The 21,689-nt window shown below is 46.1% G+C and overlaps 1 pseudogene across 1 annotated transcript; it reads right to left on the bottom strand.

Annotated features, from left to right (window-relative positions):
* Window positions 1-3,024: 3,024 nt before the first annotated feature.
* Window positions 3,025-20,424, bottom strand: LOC144101227 (dermonecrotic toxin SPH-like; annotated as a pseudogene). Its single transcript, XR_013307962.1, has 7 exons — window positions 20,372-20,424; window positions 20,032-20,137; window positions 16,544-16,781; window positions 15,001-15,132; window positions 7,251-7,370; window positions 6,119-6,362; window positions 3,025-4,109 (listed from the first exon to the last, which is right to left on the bottom strand). The product of XR_013307962.1 is annotated as a dermonecrotic toxin SPH-like (transcript).
* Window positions 20,425-21,689: the final 1,265 nt, after the last annotated feature.

Below are 21,689 nucleotides of genomic sequence, written 5' to 3'. Positions count from 1 at the left end.
AATCTGCCAAAAAGGTCACATCACCGGCTTACTGCGAGTCATCAGCACATTTTATGATAGAAAATACTGGTTTCTATGCAATTGAATTATTTTACTGCAGGACATGCACAATGAAGATCACATCCAAAGAACAGCTGGAACTGCCGGCATGAACTAACTGCCTCCCGTTAGCAATTTTTATTTTCAGGATAATGGAATCAATGAAAAGATCTGAATTATAAACTAAATATTTTTACATTAGCACAGTTAGAAAGGCAAACCTCATATCAAGCATTTGCATATTTCAAGTGTGTGCTATGAGCTGGTTGTGAATATCCCAGCACATTTATCCTCCTCAATATTTACTCTAAAAGAATTTAGCGAACATGAAACAGATTGGTTTTTTAATTATTTGTTCTGTTTCTCCTCTTAACCGGACATGGCTTTTCTTCTCATTTTAATTTTTGTTCACTTAATTACTAAAGCACATCATACCTTTCTTGAGAAATGAATTCGGCAGCCTGCTTCTGATGATCTCTTAGATTGTTAGAAGCAACCCGCCTATTGTGAATTCAGGCAACACTTAAAAACAACCCAGGAAAGCATGTGTACAGGTGCAAAATTATTTGCATGTTGGCAGCAGCAGTTGAGTGAAGAAAGGAGGCTGTAACAGATGACATTCACAGCTTATGCTGTCACCTAACAAGGATTGTCGAACTCTAAAGCATCCTATTCTGACCGCTCTGTATTCCCTATGGGTGGACCAAGCTGTACTTGCAAAACAGTGCAGGAAAAGACAAGTGACATGTATGTAATAAAAAAAACCAGTCCTTTTGTTGGGCAGAGTCACGGATTTAGTGTAGAGCTTTTGTGGTTAATAGCAGGCAGTGCAAACCGGCCAGGACTGAAATGCCAACCAATGGGCACCTTTTCGTAAACAGTATTATGCGTGATGGTTAACTGGCTCATTACTGCTCAGTATCAGATATAAAGTACTCCTTGAAATTTGCATTCTCATGAGATGATTTTTAGTCGTGTTGAATATAAATGAATATTGTACTCTTCATTTTGCTCATTCTTGTATTTTGTGTCTTGCTCTTATTCCTGCTGCTTAATGAAGTACAGACACCTAAGGTATGTGGGAATGTTTTCTGCTTTGCAGTGATCCATAAGGCATTATTATACATGGATAGAATAATTCCATGTATAATACCATGTGGTATTCTCGTACGACCGCTAAATATTTATAATCGAATTTCCTTCTCACACTGTTTCGATTTCAATAGCCGAACGATGACAGTGACATCAAAGTATGTTTATAGGTCACGGGAGGCATGAAGAAACTGCGACATAATCGCTTCTTTGTCATTTCAATACGCTGCGATGCTAAAGGCAGCCAGTCTCAACAGCCAGAATGAACACTAATGTCAGCGATTTGTTGTTTTTTGATTCCTCGCGTCACATATAAGCAGTTTAACGTCACATTCATTGTTCAGCTGTTGAAACAGAAACAGCATGACAGAAAAAATTATTTGCAAATTATGCCACCTGGTGGTTCATGCAAAGTAGAGTCTTCTGCGTCATTGTAGAGGAGAAAATATGGCACCAAAATCAAGTGTGTATAATCTTTCAATAACAGGTCAGTTTAATACCGCACACATCTCGCATTTGTCCTTCAGAACAATTTTGTTCCCTTGATCATGTTCACTTTTATATTATGCTCACAGTCCTTGGATAGCTGTAAATGATATCCTTTCAGAATGCTACATAAAGTCACGTAGTGCTTTCTAACTTAATTATCGTAGAATGAACATGCAGCTAGCCTTTTGCTGTGGCTCCAACTAGCATTTTGCACCTTATATAGAGCATAAATGCTTCAAATTTAAGGCAGGCTCATACTAAGATGTATTCAAGGGGGAAGGCTAGGCAGTATTTGAGTTGGTACTCCGCTGTTTCTTTTTTCGTGTAAACATGCTCTCTTTCAGATGTGATCTTTGCTGCACATGTGGCATGGAAAGTAATTTTAATCTAAAACTAATTGTCCCAAAATAAAATGTGCTGATAATGCTCACGTGCCACACCTCCTAACAAATTTTATCATTTCTGCATATTACTAAGGCTCGCTATGCGCTACAAACATTTAATTACATAAGCTACTGTAAATGTGGCTCAATAAAGTTACTTGGTTGATTATGGTGTGCTGTTGCTCTGTATTTCTTACATGCTTACAGCATTAACGTTTGTTAAACCATGCACTTGCGGTCTGTTTCCCTTCCCACCAGGAAACAGAGATCAATGTGTAACCCTATTTCATCGCAATGCTGTGGCCAAATGACTTACAGAATTTTCTGCAGATTCAAAAGCAACAAGCTGCAAAAAAGACAGTGAAAAAGCGTTCCTAACTAACTCCCGAAGAGCTTTCTGAAGAGTCATTACAGTGCGTCTCTTGAAAGCCACTAGCTGAGCTCTGTAGGAAAGTGGCGGCCATTTCGTTACTCGAACCCATAACTCAAATCTTATACAGAAACAAAAAGATCACATTGCAGTGAAACGAATGCATTCAAATGGATTTAACTAGTTTCAAAATAGAGTTGTTAATTATTTCTTTTTAAGGACATTAGCCATGTCCATAAAACAATGCGACGTCCAATTACTTATTGAAACGCTGTACCCAAATTCTATACACATTCAAAAACAGCACATTACAATGAAACGAGTGCACTCCAAGCAAACTCCCTAGAGAGTTTTAAAGCAAGTCATAACAGTGTTTCTTTTAAAGGACGTTAGCCGTGTTCCAATAACCATGCGGTGGCCAAATAGTTATTGAAACACTGTACCCAAATTCTATATAGATTCAAAAGCAGCACATTACAATCAAATGAGGACATTAAAAAGGATTTCTGAACAATTTCTCAACGAGTTTCTAAAGCAAGTCATTAAAGTATTTCTTTTAAAGGGTGTTATCCGTATTCGTATATTCATACAGTGGCCAATTAGTTATTGAAACACTGCACCCAAATTCTATAAAGATTCAAAACAAGCACATTACAGTAAAACGAGTTTATTCATAAGGGTTTCTAAACAGACTTCAAGGTGTTTCTAAAGCAAGTCATTACAGTGCTTATTATGCGAAGCATAATAGGGACACTCATTAGCTCAACCATAGCCCAGCCTGGCGCACCACCACTCCTGCTCCTCCCGCTAGGGGCGCTGCAGCCGAGCACGTGGTCTGACGTCATGACAGCTGAGGAGAGACGGGGCTCAACTCGCGCGGTCGCCGCGCGGCCGCGACCACCAAGGCAAACTCCCGCTCCTCCCGCTAGGGGCGCTGCAGCCGAGCACGTGGTATGACGTCACGCGCAGCTGAGGAGAGACGGGGCTCAACTCGCGCGGTCGCCGCGCGGCCGCAACCACCAAGGCTAACTCCCGCTCCTCCCACTAGGGGCGCTGCAGCCGAGCACGTGGTCTGACGTCACGCCAGCTGTGGAGAAACGGGGCTCAACTCGCGCGGTCGCCGCGCGGCCGCGATCACCAAGGCTAACTCCCGCTCCTCTCGCTAGGGGGCGATTGTCGTCGCGGCATTATATAAAAGAGCCCCGCTCCTCACGTCGGGGCAGTCATACAGCGAGATGCCGCCTACAGACAGGGAAGCTCGGCGGATTGAAAAGCGGAGTAACACATGTGTTGTCATTCTTTAATCTATGCAATACTTAGAGATTACCAAGTATATTCAAGCATTACCAAGCATAAACCAAGTGTATCCAAGCATTACCAAGTATAACCAAGTGTCACCAGGCTATACCCTTTCACAAATCTATTATGCTTCGCATCCTAGGGTTAACCTTAGCTAAGCCAGGCCATTTTTTAAAGGACTTTAGCCGTGGTTCTATAACAACACGGTGGCCTATTTGTTATTGAAACTATGGAAAAACACTTTTTACAAAAGCATTGATAAACAACGATAACACCGATAGGTCTGGGTTCATTTTGGACACGCGTATCCGGCCTAAGAAACGAATCCAGGGGTTGTCCGAAACGTTAGCGGGACGCAGAGTGTCCTTGAATTCGTCTTCTTGCATGATCACGGCATGCGTTCAGGTTTGTTGGTGATGATGCCATCCACGCCCCTCCTGCAATAAAAAAAAACAGTGAAGAATAACGCTTGCAGTTTCATTCACTTTCGCGGAATGTCTCATGCAGGATGGAGCGGTCGCGGCGCGAGAAAATCCGGCGAGGAGGCACGGAGAGGACAAAAGAAGTGAGCAGCAGTAGAAGGTCCCGCTATGGCCGCGACGCAGCTGAAAGCACTTACAATCAGTAGAGTACCGACAACTCCTCTCTCTTTCACTGATCCTACCTCAGCTTCTCTCAACCGCAAGCCCGGCGTGACGCGACGCCATCTGCAAGATGCACCGTAGCAGTTGACAGCTGTCACTGAGGCTGACGGCTCATTTGTTGCAGGGCAGCACAGTTAATAATAATAATAATAATAATAATAATAATAATAATAATAATAATAATAATAATAATAATAATAATAATAATAATAATAATAATAATAATAATAATAATAATAATAATAACAACAATAATAATAATAATACCAATAATAATAATAATAATAATATTTGGTTTTGGGGGAAAGGAAATTGCGCAGTATCTGTCTCATATATCGTTGGACACCTGAACCGCGCCGTAAGGGAAATGATAAAGGAGAGAGTGAAAGAACAAAGAAAGAGATGCCCGTAGTGGAGGGCCCCGGAATAATTTCGACCACATGGGGATCTTTAACGTGCACTGACATCGCACAGCGCACGGGCGCCATAGCGTTTTGCCTCCATATAAACGCAGCCGCCGCGGTCGAGTTAGAACCCGGGAACTCCGGATCAGTAGCCGAGCGCCCTAACCCCTGAGCCACCGCGGCGGGTGCCCAGCACACTTCTGCACTGTAGAGTTTTGCTTCTACATTATAGTATGGACGCCCGCTTGTCGGCAGTATTTTGTCCTAGAAGGTTATTTTGCCTTAGTAAAATTAGAAATGATTCCTTTTGCTTCACTTCATTAACAAAACAACTTTTCACTTCTGCCCCATATCTGGCAGCCTAATTGAATCGATGAAAAATTTGTAAAGTCACACTGCGCAAAAGCTTTGGAAATACAATTTTTTTTTATGATACGGGCCTTGCTTGTAAGGAGAACTCGAATAATTACGCTCACCGGAAACAAAACGTTGTTGTTTACAGCTAATTTAAGTATCATTTCATAGCAAGTTTGAAGATTTTACGCAAACTAGTTCATTCTCAGCGCCATTACCCACTAAACAATTATTTCAGCTTTAGCAAACCAACCATTACTAGAAGTTTACATAGCCTGAACCTTACCCCTTTCTTTTGCCGCACTGAGGCGTTCAAACACGGCTTCTTTCCTCTGGCCATTGAACTCTGGAATTCGGTGCCTCGAAACGTCCGCTCGCTACCCATTGACGAGTTTTTGGTGGCCATCACTTGATAGTGATATATCTATTTATTTTCCTTTGTTTTTTACACATTTATAATTTTCTACACGAAGTTTTTTTTTCTCTCCCTGGCCACTCCGGCTTTAGCCTTATTAAGACTGCAGTATGTATAAATAAATAAAAAAAATAAGTAAATGTCATTCACTTCACATGTCATTGACATAGCATGTCATTCACAGCTTATTTACACAGCAGAGACTTCTGCCCTTGTTATTGTAGCTCATGATCCGCTGCGTGGTTGCTTAGTAGTGGTGAATGTTCTTGCTAAAAAACCACTCGTTGTTGCAACAATGTTAGTTTTGTGTTTCTTTATGGCTCATCGAGAGATCGATTCGTTCCTATTTGTACTTGTGGCTTTTCTACCAACTCCGCGGTGGTCACAGATACGCGTCTGCTCGCCGCGAGTGGAAGAAAAGCAAAGCACAGGAATATCTTAAAGATCTCTCCGCTCTTCTAATTGATTGAGAGGGCCTGTAACTTCTACAGTGCTGCCAGTTATCGTTAAGATGAAGTACAGCCTTTCTTGTTAGTCGATATTTAGTTTACTGTCTAGTTTTTCAGAACTCGCCGCTAGTGCGGTACAGTACTTGATTAGCGTCAAGCCGAGTCCTCAGGACAACGTACCTGAGCGATCTTCGGATCTCTGTTGGCAAGTCTACTGTCCTGTCGTACGCTTTTTCGACGTAGTGTTCTGGTCCGTTGGAATCGCGGTTGTCGATGGCCCTGTCCAGCCTGTCAGAGCTCCGTCTCCGTAGATACGAGCGGCAGTTCGTGATACCGTCTCCCTGCCACCGGTGGCGCTGTATCCCAAGCCTTTCGTACATGTTCCGGATGTTGTCCAGGTCGTCGTTGTTACTGACGTCAAATCCTGGACCACGAATATTTCTCAGGCATCCGTATTTTACGACTGTTATTAACCCAATTTCGCATCTCAGGAAAATTTGTTACACACACCATCATCGTCGCATTCTGTCTTGCTCGACAGTCGAAAAATACAAAAGAAAAATTTCTGCCGTAACACCAAATTTTCTGTAATGTTTTCATCCAAAAACTTGTACTAACATCATAAAATTGGTAGTAACAACTAAATTTTGAGTAGTTACTACAGAAAAGCACTGCTGAACCACAGACTACAGAAAGGTTCTATAGGAGAACTGAATACGGAAAAGTATCAAATCAAATCAAAACTTTATTTTTAATTCAAGCGCAGGTACATGAAAGGACTGCGGGAAAAAAAGCTGCCTTTGGGCAGCTTCATTGGCACGTTAACGAAGTTTTTTAACAGCAGCGCGTATATAAGTATTATTAAACGACAGAAAAACCTGTCGTTACGACAAATCTACAAAACATTTGTCGAATTTTTTACTCGGTTCTGTTCTATGCTTTTTTTTTTTTACTGGGTCCTACCATGCTCTTTAGTTTTAGACAAATGTGCCATCAGTCGTGTCTTTCTACTGGCACAATTAATTTTGAAAGCGAACAGTACTGTTCTTTACGACTAATTAACATGATCACAACACCTGGCAGAGCGTGCAATATATGCTTAACGTTCGAAACGTAGAGAAATTGCTTTGAAGTCGTATCAACGTTTGCGGATTTCTTAGTATCAGAAGAGAACACTGAGTGTTTCTTCACACCTTCTTCGTGGTCATTCCTTAGCTTTTAGTCGACACCAGTTGCGTAAATTCACCTGGGACTAATAAATTGTAATCTAAAACGTGAAAGAGATCCTTTCTTAACGACCATTTAACCTTACCTATCTTGTCGAGCATGGCGCGGTTGGCCCACGAAATGGCATCGATCGCTCCCTGCAGCACATTCTGGTCAGCAACACTTGGAACCGAAAGGAGTACGTTCAGCGCCCGCGAAGAAGGTACTGCACAGAATACGCGCGAACAAGCAGTTATTTCCTGAAGAGGAAGACAGAACGATTCGTGCAATCAACAGTGCATTTCGGTTTATTTCGCCGTAAATGTCTATTTTTTATATGCATCGTTGCTTGATGGACACACTTCTCGTGCACATAAAATAAGAATTAATTTTTAGTCAAACTTTTCTAGTGCAGGAGTACATATGTTCTTGCTTCAAGTGCCATAAAACGGGAAACAGTGCCCCTACATAGCATATCTTTGAGTTCTGAATACTACCGAACAGTCAAACAAACCATTCAGTGTGTTTGTGTTTCTTTGAGAGGCCTCCTTGGTGTTCTGCGTTTTTGCAAGCGCGGGTGCATAGTTCGACGAGGACTGGTTTGGCAGGGAAAATAATCTTTTAAAAACGTTTGATCTTTTAAGCCTTTTGCAGGAGTCAAACGCCAAAATAATACTTCTTTTCAATTATTTTTTCAATTCTTTTCAATTTTTTCAAAGGTAACATCTACTCGTAAATGCTGTTCTCTGGGTATTTATTACAGAGAACGTCACAGCTGCGTCCCTCATACTACAGGTGCGCCATCTGATGGTTAGATCCACGGTGACTTATCATGTACTACTGTAAAATTGAAATAAGAAAACTCGTGTTGCATTTTTGTGGGCGCAGTACAGTTAATGCGAAGTTGTGCCTCACTTTGAGCTTAGCTACCACTCTCCGGAATGTCCACGCATTCCTACGCGCGGCAATCCCTCCCTGCCTCCCTCCCTCGACACTACCGGTCGGGAGAGTGCGGCCAGCCCTGGTTGCTATCCCCGCAGCAAGCCCATTCGGGATGTTATTTTGAGGTTCAGACATTCGTTCAAAGCATACATTCTCTTCGGCGTTCTGATTTGCCCACTTTTCATATATTAAGCACCACCTAGTGAAGTTGTTTTCTTCTAATTTACAAAACATTTGATTTGAAAAAAAAAGGTTATGCTCGTATTCTAGCCAAACAGCCGCCGCGGTGGCTGTGTGGTTATGGCGCTCGGCTGCTGGCCCGAAAGACGCGGGTTCGATCCGGGCCGCAGCAGTCGAATTTCGATGGAGGCGAAATTCTAGAGGCCCGTGTACTGTGAGACGTCAGTGCACGTTAAAGGACCCCAGGTGGTCGAAATTCCGGAGCCCTTCACTACGGCGTCTCTCATAGCCTGAGTCGCTTTGGGACGTTAAACCCCCATAAACCATATTCGCGCCAAACGATACGGTAAACTTTTTTGCCACTTGTTTCCGCCATTATGTATATTCAGGTGTGTCACCTTCAGTTCTGAATCTGATAGCCTGTTTGCTCTGATTCGTTACAGACCTAAAAGTTGATTTTCTAGATATAGATATCGTGTACATGCCAGTGATAGTCTCTCAATGCTATGTATACTGCATAGTACTGCATTCATGCTGACGGGAATTTATTAGACTGTTTGAAATCTTTTTTTCTCTTCAGTGCCAACGGTGTCACAGGTGTGGAGTGTTACGTTTCGCCTACGACGCGCGGTATAGCCGGCGCGGATGCAACGGACGCCGGGGCTTCGTTCAAAGTGGCGGTCATTTTGACCCGTTCATCGCTGCCGCAACGCCTCCCGCCAAGCGCGTCCAGGCAGGTTTCAATGCCACGTGTCGTCGTGTGTGCGTGTGTGTGTGTGCATGTTGGTGCCCACGCTTGTCAAAGCGCGGCAGCCGGGGAGAGGAGCTCCCCAAACTGGGAAGCGAGGAGGTCTGACCGGCGCCGGCCGGCGGACGCGTCACTTCACGTCTCAACATGTCCGTGCGTCGCCGTCTCGTGCGACTCATCCCGAGCCGTTCCTTCTTGCACTCGACTCCGAGGGTATAAAAGCAGCTGCCCCGGACGCCAAAGAGAGACTTCGATTACTTCCGTCGAGTAACGTGGTCGCCCTGACCGGCTGCTCTTTTGCGATGCTAAATAAACAAGTTGTTCTGTTGGCAGTCGACTCATCCTTTGCCAGGACCTTCGGATGTTTCCAGCTGTGCCCCAGGCCGCCAGGCCAACGCTACACTTGGGGCTTGCAGCCCATCTGCAACAACTGGTTGCCAGCGGTGGGATCGCGACAACGGAGGCCAGCAGCGAAGATATGCGGTCAACTGTATGCTGAGCAGCACAACGACCATCCGGGAGCAGTGCAACGAGCCCTGTGTGATGACTGGTTGCCTGCAGCGGAACGACTGCGCTGAATTCTTGGCTGCGAGATTTGGTGAGTGCGGGGACTTTCTTCTTCTGAGTTTTGCCAGGCTTTTGTTAGTGTCAGAAACAGAGCTGGTAATTGTGTTGTCGTTGCTGCCGGGTTAGTTTGCGGCAAGACAATAGTAGGCAGTAGAGAAAGCAGCATTCGGAGCAGCCATGGATTTGAAGTCGTTGCGCAAGCCGAAATTGCTGGAGCTTGCAAGAGAGTTGGGTCTGGAAGTCTCAGACAAACTCAGAAAACCAGAACTGCTAAGGGCTATTCTTGAGTTGGAGGCTGAGGATGACGAGCTGTCGGAATGCCTTGAGACCATTGAGGAGAGGGAGCAAAAAGAGAGACGAGCGCGAACGTAAAGAGCAAAAAGAGGAGCGCGAACGTAAAGAGCAAAAAGAGAAAGACGAGCGCGAACTTAAAGAGCAAAAAGAGGAGCGCGAACGTAAAGAGCAAAAAGAGAAAGACGAGCGCGAACGTAAAGAACAAAAAGATAAAGAAGAGCGCGACCGTCAACACGCTTTGAAATGAAGCGTCTCGAGGTAGAGATGGAACGCGCTCGTAATGGAAGTCAGGCACACGGTGCAGGAGAACGAGTATCGTTCAAAATGACTGACCTGATGCGGCCGTTTAAGCTTGGAGAGGACATTGGTTTGTTTCTGGTTAACTTTGAGCGAACGTGCGAGAAGCAGGGGTTCTCTCGGGAAACATGGCCACAGCGCTTGCTCACTTTGTTACCCGGCGAGGTGGCCGACGTAGTCGCTCGCTTGAAGAGAGAGGAAGGCAGAGGATTTCGACCAAGTGAAATCGAGTCTGCTAAAAAAGTACAGGCTGTCAGCGGAGGTGTTCCGTCGGAAGTTTCGGGAAAATGAAAAAGGCAGAAGTGAGTCATATACAGAGTTTGCCTACAGGCTTATGTCAAACATGCAGGAGTGGCTAAAAGAAGAGAAAGCGTTTGGTAACCACGAGAAAATTCAGCAGTGTTTCGGGCTGGAACAGTTTTATAGTCGGTTACCTGAGAACGTGCGGTACTGGGTCACGGATAGGCCAGACGTTAGTACAGTGGCTAAAGCCGCCGAGCTAGCCGAGGAGTTTGTGACGCGTCGGGCTCGCGGAGCTAAGGACGGTCAAAAGGGTGAATTTGGCTCCAAGTCTGAGAGGCCGAAGTTCACACCCGTGAGAGCAAGGGGGGGACACATGTAGACGGATGCGAGTGAAAGCAGTCCGACCAAACGTAGGGAGACGGCGGCAGCCGAAGCCGAACGCAGAAAGCGGTTCGAGAGGAGGCAAGCGCGCGTCTGTTATACGTGCCAGAAGCCGGGTCACTCTTCGGCGCAGTGTCCAGAAACAAAAAGAGAAGTCGTGTGTTTGTTATTATGTAGCACTGACGAGAACATGAAGCTTCTCGAGCCTTACATGCGAGACTTCCTCGTGAACGGGAAAGAGTGCCGAGTGCTTCGTGATTCCACAGCTACAATGGATGTAGTTCACCCCTCTTACGTAGAACCCGATATGTTCACGGGCGAGTGCGCATGGATCAAGCAAGCCGTGGAAGCTCATAGCGTGTGTCTGCCCGTAGCAAAAGTGCTTATTGAAGGACCTTTCGGAGCACTTGAGACGGAGGCCGTAGTGTCATCTATGCTGCCCCCCCCCCCCCCCCCTCAGTACCCGTACGTACCTATTTTCGAACAGGTCCGATCACCTCCTGCGCGAGAAGGGGCTTTTGTTGGTGAGGCTAGCGTTCAGGCCTTAACCAGATCGAGAGTTCGGGAGCTCGCTGCAAAGGCGGTTAGTTGTGGGGCCGACGTTGTCGAACAATGAGAAAGGGTCGGAGGCGCAGCAAGCCGATATTCAGAGCACGTCCGAACTGAATAAAATTGAGCCTGTAGCGTTGAAGGCACCAGGTACTGGGAGAGGAAATGCCCGACACGGGAAAGTTAGAAGAGCTTCCGGTCGAGCTTCCGGGACTAGGCTCAGTGACGAACAGGGAAGACACTGATCAGGTCATTAGTGACTTAATCATTAAAGCACCGCTGTCGGCTGAGCAGAAAACCGAACTACACCAACTCTTACAAGAGTTTCAAGGTCAGTTCTCTGAGAGGCCTGGTAGGACTTCTGTCCTTACTCATGATGATATAGAACTTACCTCCCCAGAGCCAGTACGATCCAAGGCGTACCGGGTGTCACCCCGCCAGCGCGATATTATGGAGGCTGAGGTAAAGAAAATGCTACAGCTTGGTGTTATTGAGGCGGGTGAGAGTGATTATACCTCCCTTTGATTTTAGTTGAGGTACCGGGCAAGGAACTTCGTCCTTGCGTCGACTACCGCAGGCTTAATTCCATCACTAAGGATCAAATTTATCCGATCCCTAACATCGAGGAGCGCCTTGAGAAAGTTAGTAGCGCTAAGTTTATTTCCACCCTAGATCTTGTCAGGGGTTATTGGCAGGTTCCACTTACAGAAGAGGCTAGTAGGTATGCGGCGTTCATTTCACCAATGGGAACATTCCGTCCTAAAGTTTTGAGTTTTGGTTTGAAGAACGCGCCATACTGCTTTCAAGCCTCATGGACAAATTGTTGCGGGGACAGGAAGAATTCGCTTTACCGTATTTAGACGACGTAGAGATATTCTCCGCATCCTGGTCTGAGCATATGGCACACTTGCGGGCAGTGCTAACCCGCCTGCGCGAAGCGGGCTTTACAGTCAAGGCTCCCAAGTGCCAATTAGCACAGGCCGAGGTTGTCTACCTCGGTCACATGATTGGACAGGGTCGTCGCCGCCCCTCTGAAATAAAGGTGGCCGCTGTGCGAGACTTCCCGCAACCGCGCACGAAGACCGATATTCGGTCGTTCTTAGGTGTCGCCGGCTACTATCAGAGGTACATCCCCAGGTACTCCGATATCGCGGCTCCCCTGACGGATGCTCTAAGAAAAACAGAGCCCCAAACAGTCGTCTGGGGCGAGACAAAGGAAAGAGCTTTCAGCGCCCTAAAGAGCGCCCTAACAAGCCAGCCTGTGCTACGATCGCCAGACTACACAAAAGGGTTCGTTGTTCAGTGCGATGCTAGTGAGCGAGGCATGGGCGTTGTACTGTGCCAACGGGAAAATGGTGAAGCGGAAAACCCCGTCCTGTATGCTAGTCGTAAGCTGACCTGTCGTGAGCAGGCGTACGGCGCCACCGAGAAAGAGTGTGCGTGTCTCGTGTGGGCCGTTCAGAAATTGTCATGCTACCTAGCCGGCTCGAGGTTTATCATTGAGACGGATCACTGCCCTCTCCAATGGCTGCAGACCATATCTCCCAAAAATGGCCGCCTCCTGCGCTGGAGCCTCGCTTTGCAACAATATTCCTTTGAGGTGCGTTACAAAAAGGGGAGTCTCAACGGTAACGCCGATGGCTTAAGTCGAAGCCCCTAACGTAGGAATCCGCCTCAAAGTTGTTGGTTACTGATGTTTTCTTCCTGAGGCAGGATTTTTAACATATTGCTTTTGTTTAGTGTTTCAAAGTGATTATGTGCTTTCTAGTGCAATTTTCCAATTTGTGGACGCGTTCTGAGTGCTGCTTGACTACTGTAAGGAACTAGGCAGTAGTATAAAAGGGGAAAGAGCCTGGCAGAGCATAGTGAGGGTTGTCTCGTGCTTGCTGACTGAGCGGTTGCGTTTCGGCGTAGTTCTAACGCTTGCTGGGAACGAGAACAAAAATAGCAACTCTCCCGAAGTCACTTTGCAGTGACCTGTGTGAACCTGAACCTGGGAACAAGGCCTTCTCTGTGCGCTGCGCTCAAGCAACGCCGAGGGACGACCGATTTCGATTACGAGCATCATCGAGCGACATCCCTCCGGACAGCGGATGCAGTCCCCTGATCATCGGGATCTCCTTCTCCCGGCGGGGCGGTCTGTTACGTTTCGCCTACGACGCGCGGTATAGCCGGCGCGTATGCAACGGACGCCGGGGCTTCGTTCAAATTGGCGGTCATTTTGACCCGTTCATCGCTGCCGCAACGCCTCCCGCCAAGCGCGTCCAGGCAGGTTTCAATGCCACGTGTCGTCGTATGTGCGTGTGTGTGTGTGCATGTTGGTGCCCACGCTTGTCAAAGCGCGGCAGCTGGGGAGAGGAGCTACCCAACTGGGAAGCGAGGAGGTCTGACCGGCGCCGGCCCGGCGGACGCGTCACTTCACGCCTCAACATGTCTGTGCGTCGCCGTCTCGTGCGACTCATCCCGAGCCGTTCCTTCTTGCCCTCGACTCCGAGGGTATAAAAGCAGCTGTCCCGGACGCCAAAGAGAGACTTCGATTTCTTCCGTCGAGTAACGTGGTCGCCCTGACCGGCTGCTCTTTTGCGATGCTAAAATAAACAAGTTGTTCTGTTGGCAGTCGACTCATCCTTTGCCAGGACCTTCGGATGTTTCCAGCTGTGCCCCAGGCCGCCAGGCCAACGCTACCCTTGGGGCTTGCAACCCATTTGCAACAGGAGATATTAGAGGCTTGTCACACCAAAGCTCATCACAAGTTACAAGACGCCGTAATAAAAGACGTCTAAGGGCTCGCACCACCTGGGTTTTTTCAAGTCCGGTCACATCGCACAGCACAGCGGCGTTTTTGCATTTCACTTCGGTCGACGTGCGGCTACCGCGTCCTGGATTCGATCCTGCGACCTTGTATTCAGCAGCTGGTGCCATAGCAATTAAATCGGGACGTAAATGAACACCTCAAGGAGTACGCGCTGTGAACCTGTGCGCCCGGCGCCACCAATCGCCAGGCGTCGAACAGGGGCATGCATCTGTATGTGCTTAGTGCTGTCTCACTGCCGTCTTTGGGCCAACGCAGTTGAATATAGAATTTCGAACCCTGACGGAAAAGTAAGCAAAAAGACTCCGCCCAAAAGTAGCGGAAACCACGCGTCTTCCGACTTAAGCCGGCCTGCCACTGGGTCCATGGAGTCTGGGCTTACGCCACCGCGGCTTATACACCAGACCTGTCGTCGAAACTTCCAGTATTTTGTACGTGTAAATACGATACGGGATTCCTGTTCCGTGCCAAGCAGTCATGAAAAATTTGCCTGTTTAAGAACCTTGAAAATGTTTTGGGCATGTTAAGCTTACACCCTCAATATAACAGCTACAGCCTTATTTGAGGCTTTCCGAAATGCATTCGCAAAAACGCAGTGAAAAGTCATGCACTGGACGCTGTAAGCTACACTGAGTGTTCATTTCAGTCAGGTCAGAGGGGCCCAAGTAGTAATTATATTCGCCGTTGTCGCGTGGTAAGGAGACGCTACTACTAGAAATTCCACTTCGACTCGATGAAGGGCAAAATGTTCGGGACACATTTTCAAATGTCAACTCAGCACCGTACGCTTTGTACTTCCGGCGCTAGTGGTGACCGCACATGATTATTCTGCATGTTGCTCACCTCCTTGCCACAGATGCTGAAGGAGATTCTCCGCAATATCGACGCCGGCCCAATACTTTCGTTGCTCATCGATGTCCCCAACTTTGAGGTCCAGTAAAAGGAGTGCAAGTCTATCTGCGTATTGGCCTCCATCTGAAAAGAGCAAATGCTTTTACATCAAGAAAGGTGGCGTAGTGGGGCTTGCTCTTTGTTGTTGCCTTACTGCTGTCCCCATAACAGCAGCTGTCGCGGAAAAATCACAGAACTGAAAGCACGGCAATGCTCGTTTTACTGACGCAAGAATAACTCGACCAAACAGCGCCGCGATTAGCGTGCTCGGTGGGCTAGAGAAGTTTAATGGCTCCTTTTACCAACTGCTACTCCCAGAAAAGACAAGTACGAGGCTGGAAGGAAGCTTGCACCCAGTGGAAAACCGAGTGCACTGGGGTGAACTCCCGCATCCCTGGCATACGGTGGGGATGTTGAAACCATCACACCAGCGCTACATTCAAGCATGGCTCCTTTCAGAGTCAGGCTTCGCGCGGCTGCGGGACGGTGAAGTTCCATGCACGCGCCAGGCTTTTCCAGCCGTTAAGTGTATATTAATGCGTTAGTATTAGACGGGTCTGTGCAAAGAAAATGGCGACCGTCATCACCGGATATGACGCCGTCATCGAATATGACGGTTTCAGGCCAAGGTTGCTCTTCCCGATCAACCTCTGGGTATAAATAATTAATTTCACTTCCACGTGCAATATGGGCACTCACATGCGACGTGCGACGCGATGCTAACCTTGCGACGTCATTACAGCCTACCCACCGTCACAGGAGACAGTTTAGTGCATGATTGGTCAATAGAGGTTATCGGAGACAGCAACCTGGGTCTCGTAGGCCCCAGCGGTGGCAGCACCTGCCATCCCAGGACAGGGGCGCATCCCTTAACCGCATTAGAACTGCACCAGGAGCGGACTCCCATAGATCTACTACTGTAACTTAGCGATAGATTAATTCTGGATATATGTCCATTAACCGAATACAGCTTTCGCTCTATACCCTTGGGGTGGAATTGAAACAGAATCAGCACCAGCAGAAAATTGCACATTCAAATGATCCACTAAAGATCTCCCAAGAGTTCTTTTTTGAACGGGATAGCCGCCAAGAGGCAGCCAAAGCTGGATGGCATATCTAGTGGCCGCTGGCCTTGCTTCTATGCAACAACTCTGCGACGATCACAGCAGAACCATGCGTCCGCTTGTCCTCTACGCAGGCAGTGCGTGCTTAATAAAACTAAATTATATTTTTAAGCTACCTTTGTATCGCGGTAATGAATAATAAATTTTCACACTCTGCATTGAACACATATATATTACTTTAAGCACACTTCGAAGCAAAATTTTCTACATCTTAAAGAGAGCACCAGACGCCACTGGACGGACCCCAGTCAAGAAAAGGCCCGCAATAGAAGGGACATGATATGAAACATACTACGCTTTAAATAGACAACTTCAGAAATGGGTTGCGAAATTTTATGGCATTCAATTTACGAAAGCTGCCGCCGTCTTACCTATACTAGTCGTCTTCGACACGTACTCCAGAAAAAACCACATTTCCTCCTCGGCAGTGCACTCCCTTAGGCAGTCGCATGGTATGCCGTGGAAGAACTTGACTGCGGTGCCATCATGGGAGAAGGTGACGTCAGCCTCGATAGCGTTTGCTCCTCTTCTCATCGCTTCGTCGAAGTCAGTAATTGAGTTCACCATGTGGGCAATGATGTACACGGGCCTCCTGTGTGCGCCTGCCGCCTGAATGGCGAACAGAAAGGTCATCGTAATTCGGTGCAAGTACAGGGGACAACAACGCAGTGAGAAATGTGTTACGACAGCGCATCGTGTACTGGTGTATGTTAACCAACCACCTATCACAGTTATGCTCATTGTGAACAAAAAACTGTTTGGCGCAGCCAAAACTTCATTCTACTGCTTTCCCCACTTTTCTTTGCATTTGTTTTTCAAAACGCTGTTTTTTTTTGCATTTACTATGAAGCTCCTGTGCCTCATGGCTTCCGTGAAGCTCTGACTTCCTTATTTCTATTGTTTTTTTCACCTAAGCTCGGCAGCTTTTATTTTCTGTATTTTTAGACACTGGAGACTGGCTACATCTACGTGTTTCCGCTGAGCATACAGGTGTTAGCCGACATGCTGATTTTTTTTTAAAAGTAAGGCTTATTGCCAAACATTAATATAGGTACATATCAATAAATACAGAAGGAGGTCCCAAAGCCAAAAGCTGCGGGGAGACCTCCTATATATGGCTGTGTGGTTATGGCGCTCGGCTGCTAGCCCGAATGACGTGGGTTCGATCCCGACCGTGGCGGTCGAATTTCTATGGAGGCGAAATTCTAGAGGCCGTGTACTGTGCAATGTCAGTGCACGTTAAAGAACCCCAGGTGGTCGAAATTCCCGGAGCGAAATTCTACGGCGGCTCTCATAGCCTGAGTCGCTTTGGAATGCTAAACCCTCATAAACCAAATAGTGACACAATGTTATACAAATCAAAATCAAACCGCACGTGTCCCACAATATGATCCACTCAGTTGGTCTAGAAAGGAAAACAAACAACTGCTCACGATCATGAGCGTAAATTTCTTAGCATATTTTCTATCAGGTTCTTTCTGTCTGTACGAGCACAAGCGGAAACGCACGACACACGATAATACAAGACAAGCACCTGTAAAATTTCAGGGGCAGTAAGAAATATTCTTCCTACTCGACAAATAACGGTGCCAAATTGCCGAAGCGAATAAAGAGATTACGTACTTTACGGATACGCTCTCTTGAACAGAGTTTGGCGCGTATCGGAGGTTATTAAAAGAGATTTCAGCTCTATGAGTAATGGAAACTGCAAGAACACGCAGGTCTAATTTGGTAAACGTATCCAGCGGCTAGAACATATTTTCCTTTCCACAATGTCGCATCTCTGTGCGCTTAATCCGCGAATTAATCATGGTCATTCATGGTCATTCACACTTCAAGCCGATCGTAAAAGCGCAAAAAACAAGGACGTAGAATAAGACACACAACACGAGCGCTCGTGTTGTGTCTTATTCTACGTCCTTGTTTTTTGCGCTTTTACGATCAGCATGGTAAACCAACTCGCCCAAACTCGGCCTTTATTCACACTTCCAGCGCGACTTCAACTTAGTGCTGCAAAGATATCACGTGACTTCAAGCGCCCGAGCTTCCGCTTTTGGCTCTGGCAGCCGAAACCACTGAGCGATAGTGGGGTATAAGCGCAGGAGAGATGCTTACATTATTCTTATTCGCAAGGAAGCTACAGTCAGTTAGTGGAACTGTTCTTCTCTTTTTTCGGGGCGGGGGACTGGAGGGTTTCAGCTACCATTTTAGTGTTTTTTCCAACTTACGAGCGAACAATTATAAAAGAATGTTCACCTTCTAAGAAATGCAGCCGGTGGAAAAATGCTAGTCTTTATGAGAGTAGCTATACAAAGGACTGGATTAACTTCTGTGTCGTAATGCCATCTGTCAGAAACTATACGAAGCAAGTTATGCAACAAAATTTTATTTTGCTCGTACCTCTCCGTTGACTTTCAGAGCTAAGCTTGTATTAGGGATTTATGCGTCCTTTCTGTTGCTGCACAACTATAAGCCACCTCGACTTGGTAAAAGGGTTATTAAGAAATGTATATCTGGCTTCTCAATATATAAACATTTCGAAACTGCGTTCAAAATAATCTCAATGAGTTCATTTTGGAGGATTTCAAGAACACGATTTGAATGCATGGAAGGCAGGTATCTAATACATTACAGCAGAAGACGAACTAGAAAATAGAATAAGAAATCTCGTTAGAAGTTTTGTTGTTCGGTGTTGCATGTTTCAAAGCTAAATTGTAAATTATAGCGAAAGAAATGTCGGGCCAGAAGTTGACACAAAAAAAAAAAGATATTATTCCTGGAGGCAAAAACTGTCTGTAACGAAAATGACGGAAGACATGCAACCAATCACAGTGTACTAAGACATAATAATGACTGCATTCGCTAGTTGGCAAGAAACAGCGTCCTATTTGTAATATAAAGCAAACTAAATTCATGACTTATGCGGGTTTAACGTCCCAAAGTGATTCAGGCTCTGAGGGACGCCGTAGTGAAGGGCTCCGGAAATTTCGACCACCTGAGGCTCATTAACGTGCACTGACATCGCACAGTACACGGGACTCTAGAATTGTGCATCCATCGAAATTTGACCGCCGCAGCCGGAATAGGGTGCTAAATTCGTCGGAAACAATGAAGCAAGTAATAGCTCGGGCGCACCCTCTGAAAAATCTGCGAGGTCGCATTCTACACAGTTGTCTGTATGGCGCCTTTAAGTTTGCATTAAAGAAATGCCAAATCTGCTCTACTCTACGCACCACGTACGATAAAAACAAGGAAAATATGAATTTTCATTGATGCTTGTACAATAGCATCAATACGTGACATTACCGGAAAAAAAAAGAGGTAATTTTCCGCATATTTATCAAAGCAAGGTCGAAACCCCAATCGCCACAGATACTGGTGGTCTGCGGGAAGATAACTTACTGGAAAACTAATCGCTAACTCAAAAATAGCCCAAGAACAGCCATACTCCTACAGTGTACAGTGGTAAGCAGTCTTCAATTTCGCGAGAAATCTTTCTTTTTTTGTATCTGTATGAGCGTTTGTGCTCAGTATTATTATTCTTTGACATCCAGTAATTCTCCCCCCCTGCGCTCATCCTAATTGTGCAGCAATTATATTTTCCTCATATTCTAACAACCTTTAACCTTTCGCGATGAAGACACAATTAGCGACGATATGCTAGCGCGTCATGTCTCTTATCAATGTTTTCGTTGCCTGAATTTCGTTGACTGAACAAAGGTCACGATTCCCGAAGCCGTGGCTAACACCACAGTCGAAGCAGTATCTGACGAATGAGGACCTCGAAGGGGAAAATAATTATGACATCAAAAAAGAATCATAAGCGAATAAAAGTAACAAAGTTTTGCGGGTTGCTTACAAGTCCAAGGAACGTGATGAGCACAAGGGCTGCTCCGTCACGTGGCCCTTTCATCCAAAGAAGCTCCATTCCTCAGCCTTCTGTCAACACCGTTTGCAGCCTGTATCTTCTAGGCAGTAAAAAAAGGGGGTGTTAAGGACAGTGAGTGAGCTAGATATACGTGTCACGGCCTAGTTTCAAGATTAGTGCTCTCTCTAAAGAACAAACCTCAGAAGGCAACCAATTGACGACCTTCGATCTCCATCGGTAATAGCAAAAAATTTCGTTAAGAATTGAGACAAATAATCGCGACCTCGTATCAGATTGCCGAAAGCTTGGTCAAGAATGTAGAAGCACTCACCGCGAGAAGTGGTACGCGAAAGGAACAAGGTCTCGACTGCCAAGCATGGATCACTTTCGTGCGGTTTTTAAAGCGTGGAGGCAGATGAGTTCCCACTTATCTCCAGCGCAAGACAACTTGCGCTGCTCAATTCTTCCGCTTTGAGAAGGCGGTTGCTACCGGCACGTCACAGATAAAACGTGGGACACGTGTGCGTTCGTTTTGAGGCGGACACACGCGATAGTGTTCCCTAAGTTTGCCGGCTTTGGTTTCGAGTCACTGGCAAAGCAACGTCAGGACCGGCACATTTCAAAGCTTTGTGCAAACGCCTGTAAGATGAGTTTCAATGGGTCACCGCAGTGTCATCCACCGCAGCATTGCCGAGGTTTCAGCGGCCAGTGAATTACCACCATCTTGCCAGAGACCTCCGCATACGGGTGGCGTGGTTTTCTTTCCTTCTACTTTCTATTATCTTACAACGTAGCTGAACGATTACGCAACTTATTCTAGTCTCCAACCAACACTACATAAATAAGAAGTTCCATTCCCCTAATCTTTCTTTGATTTCAGCGTCTGTTGGTTTCTATTGTGTGTCCATTCTTATGGTGAAGCTCATTCGGCTGGTACCACAAAACGAGTCTCCCAGTTGTGTTGTAGATGTACCACGTGTCCCTATATTTCGCGGCTTAGCGACAGCCGATTCCCTTCTCATATCCATTGATATGGGAAAACTACGACGTCTCTTTTCTCACAAGGGGAAAACACGAATCTGGAATAAAAACGTAAGACTGGTGATTGCACAATTGGTAATGCGGATAATCGTTGCCAGTTGGCATGTGATAATGATTGCGCGAAGAAAGGAGGCCATGCGCTGTGCGCGCATTGAGAATGTCGGAGAGAGTGAGAATGTCAGAAAACACTGGTTGATTGATTGATCGATTGATTGGTTTTTTTCTAGCAGTTTACTGCAGAGATCAGCTCTGATTTCACACTGATGTCTCTGCAAATAACGACTTGAAACTCCGCATTTTTTATCCTAGCTATATATGTATTCAAATACAGGTTATTATTCACTCCAGTAAATTGTGAGCATCCCGACGCACTGTCCCACATTTTGAGGGCGCTTATTATGCGTATGAAACAGACAGAGGTAAAGTTTACTTTCTTACACAGAGACCATTCCTGCTATCATAGTCCATGTTTGAAGCTCTTCAGAGCTCACATTCCAGCCTCGCGGGAAGCTATTGGACACGCTTGAACAAACAATACGCTAGGGGTACGAATACATGCGATGTAATCTTAAATAATGAACGTGTAGCTGCCAACGCGGCCGGTACTA

This window comes from Amblyomma americanum, chromosome 8 (assembly GCF_052857255.1).
Source record: "Amblyomma americanum isolate KBUSLIRL-KWMA chromosome 8, ASM5285725v1, whole genome shotgun sequence".
Lineage (NCBI taxonomy): Eukaryota > Metazoa > Arthropoda > Arachnida > Ixodida > Ixodidae > Amblyomma > Amblyomma americanum.
This window is presented reverse-complemented; position numbering and strand designations above follow the sequence as displayed.